The following is a 9875-nucleotide window of genomic DNA, read 5'->3' as shown; positions in this document are numbered from 1 at the left end:
AGCTAGGGTTTGGGCCGGTTTGTAATTATTTTTTTAATAATAATAATAATAATAATAATAATAATTATTATTATAATAATAATAATAATAATAATAATAATAATAATAATAATAAATAAATAAATAAAATGGGTAAAAAAAATTAGTATCTTCAGGATGGAAATGGGAAAGAAACAAGTTAAACTTGATGAAGACAGTGGAGAATATTTTGTTGAGGAAGATGCAGTAAACGAAACATCTGCCAAGCTTTAAGGTAACGAAAGTGAGTACTTGGAGTCTTCAGACCGAGACGAATATGGTGATAGTGATGACAATGGAGATATTTGTAGGGCATATTCTGGGAGTCGAATAATAGGACCTAAATATAATCCGAATTGTGACATCCCAAAATGGGAGCTGGGGATGAGATTTGAAGACTGTTATCAATTCAAAGAGGTTGTAATGAAATATTCTGTGGCAAAAGGTGTTAAATTGAGGTTTGTAAAAAATGAGAAGAACATGACAATGGTGTGTTGTAATGTCGGTTGTCCTTGGAAAATATTTGCAAGTCATGACAATTGATTTGATTGTTATGTTGTGAATACATATAATTCAGTGCATAAGTGTTGTAGGAGTAATAAGCACACAACATTATCTTGTAAGATGATTCAGAAGTACTTCAAAGATAATATATTAATGCAACCAAAATTGAAGATATCTTCATTGGTGGAAATTTTCAAAACAGAACTTGTGTTCTATGCAACATATAATATATGTTGAAGAGCTAGATTAACCATTTTGAGGGAGATACATGGTTCCTATGTTGAAGAGTTTGTTACTCTTTAGGGGTATGCTGCAAAGTTGCTACACTTTAATCTTGGAAGTACAATAACAATTCAAGTGGATAGAGATAATGATGGAGTGGCAAGATTTCATAGGATGTATGTTTGTTTACATGCATTGAAGTAAGGTTGGAAAGAAGGTTGTATGTATTTTATTGTTGTTGATGAATACTTTCTGAAATCTATTACGAAGGGCATAATGCTTATGGCTGTTGGAAGAGACAGAAATAACTAGATGCTTCCGGTTGCTTGGGATGTGGTGGAAGGGGAAGGAAAAGAATCATGGAAATGGTTCTTGCAGAAACTTATGCTTGACCTAGAGTATCCTCATGGTGAATAACTTACACTAATGTCAGATATGCAAAAGGTTGAAGTTTATTATTTTTTGTTATTGTTTTGAATTGTTATTTTTTACCAATGTCTTACAAATTGATTTTTGTATTTATGTTTTGCAAGGCCTTATACTATTCCTAAGGGAATCATTCCCCAAAGTAGAACACAGGATGTGTGCAAGGCACATTTATGCATTTTGGCATAAGAAATAGAAAGGGATGGAAAGTAAAGTTCAGTTCTGGAACACGGTCAGAGAAAATTTTGTGGAAGACTTTGACGAAAAGTTAAAAAATTAGAAGTTTTGGGGCTTAATTCTTCAAATGACTTATTAGAGATCCCAGTGGAGCATTGGTCAAAAGCTTACTTTAAAGGGACATGCAAATACGATGTGGTAGACAATAACTTAGTTGAAGCTTTTAATGGGTGGATAGTGGAAGCAAGATGCAAGTTTATCATTAGTATGCTTGAGAATATTAGAACCATGATCATGAGCAGGATGGATAATAAAAGGACTTCTTTAGAAAAGTGGAGAACCAAAATCTCACCAAGAACTCTTCAGAAGTTGGAAAGGAACATGTCCATTTCCACTCAATGTAGGCTTACATAAAATGATTATTGAGGGTTTTAGGTTATTCATTTGGATAACCAGCCCGTGGTTGTAAAGAAGTTTACATACACTTGTAGGGAATGGGAACTCGGTGGTATTATCTGTTGTCATGTCATATGTGCAATGTATCACGACTCCAAATCACCTGAAGATTATGAATATGAGTGGTACAGCAGGGAAAAGTATGTGGCAAGTTACAAACATATCTTACAACCCGTGAGAGGAAAACATTATGGCCAAAGGATCTTCCTCCAATTATCCCTCTTGTAGTAAAGGTCCAATTTGGAAAGCCCAAGAGAAATAGAAGAAAAGATAAAGACGAGCCACAAAATTAGCATTCGACAAGTATTCAAGATCAAGACTTAAAATGACACGTGGTCATTGAAAAATAGGGGGTCATAACAAGAAAAGTTATCCACAAAAAACAACCAATAACGCTTCAAGTCAGGTATACTTCTTATTGAATGTTATTCAATAGTGTGTTTTTGAGGTTATGTATACACTAAATTTATGTAAATACAAGTTCATGCAAATGCATGCACATCGAGTAAGAAGTCAACCATATCGACGAAATCAACCAGGAATCATGATGGATCGTCCAAAAAAAGGAAAAGGCAAATTGGTATTGGTATTTATACCAATATAAACACTGTGAAGAAATACATAAAGTGAGTATTTCATCTGTTTGTTTTACTTCCCATATTTAAGTCACTGATTCACTTGCTTAATTGTATTTGGTTTAATTGTTTGCGATTTGGAGTTTGTTTACATAGTATTATTGAAATGTTTGGGACTGCAAAATATGCAACATGTTTTATTGCATTTGGTTTAGATGTTTGCCACTTGATTCACTTGTTTAATTGCATTTGCTTTAAATGTTTGCGATTGGAAATTGTGGAAATGGTGTTGATGAAATATGTGAATATACCTACCTGTTACATTTATTTGCAGCCTGGACTTTTGAGCGAAAGGGTTCTGATAGCCCTTACTAGTACCCTAAAGAATATTGAAGCTCGTACTTCCTAGTTCTAGCATACATGGCAGGGTCCTGGATTGAACTGGAAAGAAAAGAAGGCTATCACTACTAGGTAACTTGAGCATTTTTATGCCTTTCGAAAGCATTATGGATTTCTAATGACACAATGAATGCTTGGTGGAACTGACTTTGCTTTTTGTTCGTAACGATCAAGTCAACTTTTGTAATTGCTGGTCTTTTGTTTTATATGAAACAAGTTGGTTGGTTGGTTGATGGAACTTATATGATAGCCCAAACAATGCTTGTTATAACTAACTTTGATATATTTGTGTGAACTATTACCAAATATATATATTGGCACGCTCAAGCTTTTTGTAACTGTAAATGTAACATTTTCCTTTAACTTTGAGATTAACTTCAAATACAATAAGCCTTAATATAAACATCAAAAGTAACACACTTCAAATGCAATAATCTGAAGTTTTAAGTAACTGCAATTGAAACATTTTTCCTTTAACTTGAGATTAACTGCAAATATAATAAACCTTAATTTAAACATGAAAAGTAATACACTGCAAATGCAATAAGCCATAATCCGTAATCCATTCCAAAAATAAATTAGGGTTCAATCAACAAGCCAAATACCACTTAACAGAAGGCACAAGACCTAAACGCTTAAACATTAAACCTATAAACACCAATAAAAATCCTACAGAGATTATCCAAGAAAATATCATCCCATTAAGATACAAATTTCTCCTCCTCCTAAGTTTCGAGCATGCTCAACTTCAAAATTTAATTGCTTCTGGACCGAATTCAACTGAGACTTCAACTATTGAACTTCGAAACTTCCATTATATTGCATCGATTTTTTCAACCCCTCGTTTTCTTTTCAAGCTCATAAATTAAGGACTTCGCTCTTTTATACATTTCTTCATCATACCATTTGAAGAAATTGCAATATGAATTCTTGAAATTAGGACAGCTAAAAAAATATTCTACTTGCATTTTTCCCTCTTTCAAGTTGTCAACAGAGGGCAATTTAAACCACATTAACAATACACAACATTTCCTACATTTTTTTCGAAGAAAAAGATGATCGAACAGTGCTTCGATTGCTTTGAGTAGAGGAGCTCGGCGAATACGCCATATTTGTTCATAACAATACTGAAATTCTTTAGATTATTTCATTCAAGGAAATGTTTCATTGAAGATTTCATCATTCGGGTACAACGATTATATGCAAAATTTAATAAAGAAAAAATAAATCTTGATAGATGAGAGGAGAATAGCTTAGAGATGAAGGGAGTGTTTTTCTATTCAAAGCTTAAAAGATAAGATGAGTAAAGGAAAAACTTACACCAACCGATCTTCAAAATCGACCAACACAACCAAGAATGTTGATGCTCTTCAAAAACACGATGGGACGAGTGAATTTTAAAGAGGAAAGTAAAGATATTTAGGGTTTAATTCAGTTTATGTTTGCAATTTTTTTATTTGTCAACTGTCCACATCAGTATATTTAATCCACACAATGCGTAGTCAGCAACAAACGGAGGCAGCTAGCAAGGATGACGTGCCACGTCAGCATAACATAATAGGGATTGTGGTCAACGACGGTTTTCATTGGTCAAAAGGTCTGATTGGTTTATTTTATCGAGTTTGAGAGCCAAAATCTCCCAAAAATAATAGGGACTGCGTTGGTTTTTTTTGAAACTTCAGGGGTATTTGATACATTTAATCCAAAAAATAATATCTCTGCACTGTAAAAAATGTCATAGATCCCAAAATAATTTCTTACACCCCTTTTTCCCTAAATAATTTTGGGCCCACGTGAATGGGCCAAGAAAACCTAGTGTTTTCAATATTCAAATGGCATGGATGGTTTTTTTGCCCATTACCATTGGCCCCAAAATTAATTAGGGAAAAAAGGGTGCCAAGAAATTATTTTGGGATCTACGACATTTTTTACAGTATAGGACGAACTCGTTACCTCGAGGTGATGAATTGCATGGGATATTATTATTTTTATTTTGGGTCCAATATTTTAATATTTTTTGTGAAACTCGTCACCTCGAGGTAACGAGTTTCACTAAAAAATTACTATTTTCTTTCAAATGTTTAATATGAATTTACTTTTTTTTAAAAAAAATAGAACTTGTCACCTCGAGGTGACGAGTTCCTTTTGGTGTAACAATTTTTTAGCGAGGTACCAAAATGAAATAAAAAATAAAATTTAAGTATAATTTTGAAACAAAAAAAATTAGGTACCAAAAGAAAACAAAAATGATAATTTATATATTAAATATGTAGTTTACCCAATGCCAAAATTTGATATGTTTACATGGGTAATATAGCTGGAAAAAAAAAATGTTACACTAAAATGAACCCGTTATCTCGAGGTAACAAGTTCTAATTAAAAATAAATAAACTTCCTAAACTTCCTAAAATGGTCTATCAACTTTGTGATTTTACACTTTAATCCTCAATTTCTTCCAAAATACTATTTTAATTCAATACTTTATAATTTTTAAAATTTAGCCCTTAATATGGGGTGTGACATGCACGAGTTTGCATTTTGGTTTGATAGGCATTTTGTGGACTACCATATCTGTATCTAGCCTCGACATGTCTTTATACGACCATGCAAACACATCTCTGTATTCTTGAAGTGAGACTATCAAGTTTTATCTTGCTTCAGCCGAAAAAGTTGTGCCAATTTTGACCTCCTTGCGCTCCTCCTCGGTGCCCAGATTCAAGACTTTGATTTTCTCTTCATGTGGAAGTATTTGTTTGTCTTCTCTTTCTACCATCCTCAATAATTCGTTAGGTAAGTTGCACTCCTCTTCATTGTCACATTCATCAATTTTTCCTGAGACAATTGGATGATTCAAAATCCACATTCGGGTCCATTTCATCAGTGCCTGTATTATCGCTTTCTTAGGACCTGAAAAAGAAAGAAATGTGTATACGTGAGAGAGAAATATCCCACACAGAACAATAAAAAATTAATTTCAAAAGAGAATGAAATGGAGTACTGAAATGAAGAAAAATTGAATTCAAAAGAAATGAAATAAGAAAAATGTTTGTCATGAAAGAAATTGCATTTTTTATTGAATTTAAAACAAAATGTTTATTCACCCTTACAAAAGATCACTTATTGCCCAGGGTATAGGTGAATAGGGATAGTTTGAATATTGCTGTGAAAGAAATTTGAAAATCACAGGTAGTTCTTTCGCCGACCAGTTGCTAAGCATAGACCCAGGTGGTAGTGGGCGGACTCCGGATCTATCTGCATCTTCAGCATTCTCTGTGATTACGGCTTTGATACTCATGTCTTTTAGAGTCATTTCCAAATCTGGGAGGTAGTTTCAAACACATAACCACCTAATTTAAATGTGTCGTAAAGAGGTGGGAATACCATGGGTTCCCATTGAAATTCATTTCCTCTCAATTTTGCCATTCTTATTTCTCGGTTATTCTGAATTTCTTTCCTCTTTTATTGCTGTCTGGGCTGAAAACCAAGCCCAAATTGATCTAACTTTGTTATAAGAAGGATGTGATTAATCCTTCCTTACAGAAGATTCCCAAATCCTCTTTCTATCTTACCACCTCTTCCCAAGGTCTACTTGATCTCTATCTTAGTGCACTTGGAAAGCTGGGGTTTAGAAATCTTTCTTCCTTCAGCCATGAATATGGCATTAACAAATTCTAAGGAGCAGAATGAACATTCTACCGCCTCGTTATCTACTTCTATGTATGGAGAATCTGTGGTCACAGTCGCCATAATATCTTCTTCGGCATTAATAATTACCAGGGTCTCATCAATGTTAAACTTGACTTTTTGGTGCAACGTGGATGGTACTACACCTGGTTGATGAATCCATGGCCTTCCCAGACGGCAGTTGTAGGAAGGCATGATGCCCATCACTAAAAATTCAATGTTGTAAGTGGTTGGTCCGATGGTTAAAGGCACCTCAATCTTGCCGATTACCTCCCTCTTGGTCCCATCAAATGCCCGGACCACGCTCTGGCAGGTTCTCGTGTGAGAGGTATCCATTGGCAACATTTTCAATGTAACTAAAGGCATCACATTAAGGGTTGAACCGTTGTCAATTAACACACTCAGTAAGACGTGCCTCTTATAGTGATTGGTGATGTGTAATGCCTTAGCTCGACCTATTCCTCCATACGGAATCTCATCATCTGAAAATGAGATGAGATTATCAGCTTGAATATTGTTTACCAGTCGATCCATCTTGCCGATTAGTATGTATTATGGCACATATGTCTGATTCAGTACTTTCAGGAGTGCCCCTTTTTTGCCTCTGAGCTTAGCAACAGAACCAACATTAAAATACGTGTCAACAAACTATGTAACTATTCCATGATGTTGTATTCGCTATACTTTAAAAATTTTAGAAACTCTCTAGCTTCCTCCTCTTTTATTGGTTCGTTGATTGCCAGCACATCCCCTTTGAAAGGTTCAAGTGGTATTTGGGGGACGTAGCCTCTTGGAAGTAGCGTTTCTCAACAGCCTGCCCTACTTCATTGTCATCTTTCTTAAACTTCCTAAAATGGTCGAAGAGTTCAATTTTCAGGATATTTTGCTATGACATCTCATGCCTTTTTGATATGTTTCCTGTTCGTTGGAATCTATCACTGGACTTATAAAATTCATGTGCATCCTTGAATAAGGTTGGCCAATAAAATTCAGATTGGAGCACCTTTGCTGCTGTTCTCATTCCACCGAAATGCCCTTCATATGGTGATGAGTGGCACTGGTGTAGAATATCTTTCTGCTCTTCTTCTGGAATACATCTTCAAATTATTTGGTCTCTGCTTTGCTTGAATAGAAACGGTTCATCCCAGTAGTAATGTCGCACATCATGTCGAAACTTCTTTCTGCTCTGGCTAGATAAATCAGAAGGAACAATATCACTAACAAGAAAGTTAACAATGTCAGCAGACTACGGCACAGTTGTGACAAATAATATTTTCTCATCAGGGAAATCCTCTTTAATTTCTGTTGTGTCAAGACAATCAGGTTTTTTATCTAGCCTAGACAAATGGTCTGCCACTTGATTTTCTATACCTTTTCTATCCTCAATTTCTAAATCAAACTCTTGTAGTAATATATCCATCGAATTAGTTTAGGCTTCACATCTTTTTTATTAATCAGATATTTAATGGCTGAGTGATCTGTATGCACAATTACCTTAGTGCCTATTAGGTATTGCTTAAACTTATCTAATGCAAATACTACTACTAAAAGTTCCTTTTTAGTGGTGGTATAGTTTGCTTGTGCATCATTAAGAGTACGAATCGCATAATATATGACATGAAAGATTTTACTTTTTCGTTTCCCTAGCATCGCTCCGACTGCATAGTCAATGGCATTGCACATGAGTTCAAATTGTTCATTCCAGTCTGGTAGGATCACGACTGGTGCTGCTGAAAGCTTTTTATTCAAATCTATGAAGGCATTCAAACAATCATTAGTAAATTCAAATGGATGATTTTGTTGAAGCAAAATACATAAGGGTTTAGAGATTTGAGAAATATCTTTTATGAACCACTGTAGAAGCCTGCATGTCTAAGGAAACTGCGTACACCTCACATATTGGTGGGTGGGGTTAGGTTTGCAATTATGTCTACCTTGGCTTTATCGACTTCAATGCCTCGACATGAAATTTTGTGACCCAACAATATTCCTTCGGTCACCATAAAATGACATTTCTCTCAATTCAACACTAGGTTGGCTTCTTCACATCGTTTCAATACCTTAGATAAATTGCCTAGGCATCGGTCAAAATCATCACCCAAGACGGAGAAATCATCCATAGATATTTCCCTGTATTCTTCTACCATATCTGAAAATGTTACCATAATGCATCTTTGGAATGTAGATGGAGCGTTACACAATCCAAACGACATTCTTCTAAATGCATAGATGTCATACGGACATGTGAAATTTATTTTCTCTTGATCCTCTGGTGCTATGGCTATTTGGTTATACCCTGAATATTCATCGAGGAAGCAGTAAAATGCTATTCCCGCTAGTCTATCAATCATTTTGTTGATAAAGGGGAGGGGAAAATGGTTATTCTTTGTGGTTTTATTGAGCTTCCTGTAATCCATGTATATGCACCAGCCCGTGACTGTTCTCGTGGTGAGGAGTTCGTCATGTTCACTTTTAATTACGGTCACACTACCTTTCTTTGGCACACAATGTACCGGGCTTACCCATGAACTATCGGATATATGATATATTACTCCTGCGTCCAACCATTTTATGATTTCCTTCATGACTACCTTCTTCATAATTGGATTGAGCCTTCTTTGAGGTTCCATCGAATTGCTATGGCTATCTTCAAGGTTAATTTTTTGCATGCATATAGTCGGCCTGATTCCCTTCAAGTCTGTCATTGTCCATCTGAGAGCTTTTTTGTGCTGTGACAAAACATTCAACAAACTATTCTCCTCTTCGGAGGTTAGGTTGGCAGAAATTATCACTGGTAGAGTTTCATCAACTCCTAGATAATCATATTTCAAATGTGATGGAAAAGGTTTAAGTTCCAGTTTCAGAGCATGTTGCAACGATGACTGTTGAGACTTTACTTCATCATATTCTAAGGATTTAAATTTCATACCTGATCTATTATAAAGAAGTCTTGATTGATCATTGTCTCTCTTTCATATCGTGCATTGGTGTCAATTGCAGGGCGTTCATTGTTCATATTTTTGTTGTCATGACCATGAATTTCTGATTCCTCTTCTGAGTTTAGTTCGCTTGGGCTAAATGTATCTTGTTCGTGCATCTCGGTTATAGGGTCGTGATATAAAGCACTGTATTTATCGAGTCGAAGAGATTCACCTTTTCCTAGTATTGTCTTCTCCTCGACTTCTCTAATGCATTGGCACTCTTCTGAATTGTCCACATATTTCATGGAATTGAATACATTGATGGTGACACTTTGCTCTCCTACTCGCATTATGAACTCTCCCGTTTCATAATCTATTAGGATTCTCACAGTGGCTAAAAATGGTCGTCCCTGGATGATCGGGGCATTTTCATCAGCTTCGCAATCCAGGATAAGGAGATCAATTGAAAAGACAAATTTATCCACCTTTACGA

Source organism: Hibiscus syriacus, unplaced genomic scaffold (assembly GCF_006381635.1).
Source record: "Hibiscus syriacus cultivar Baekdansim isolate YM2019G1 unplaced genomic scaffold, ASM638163v2 tig00111810_pilon, whole genome shotgun sequence".
NCBI classification, from domain to species: Eukaryota; Viridiplantae; Streptophyta; class Magnoliopsida; order Malvales; family Malvaceae; genus Hibiscus; species Hibiscus syriacus.
Note: the sequence above shows the minus strand (reverse complement) of the source record.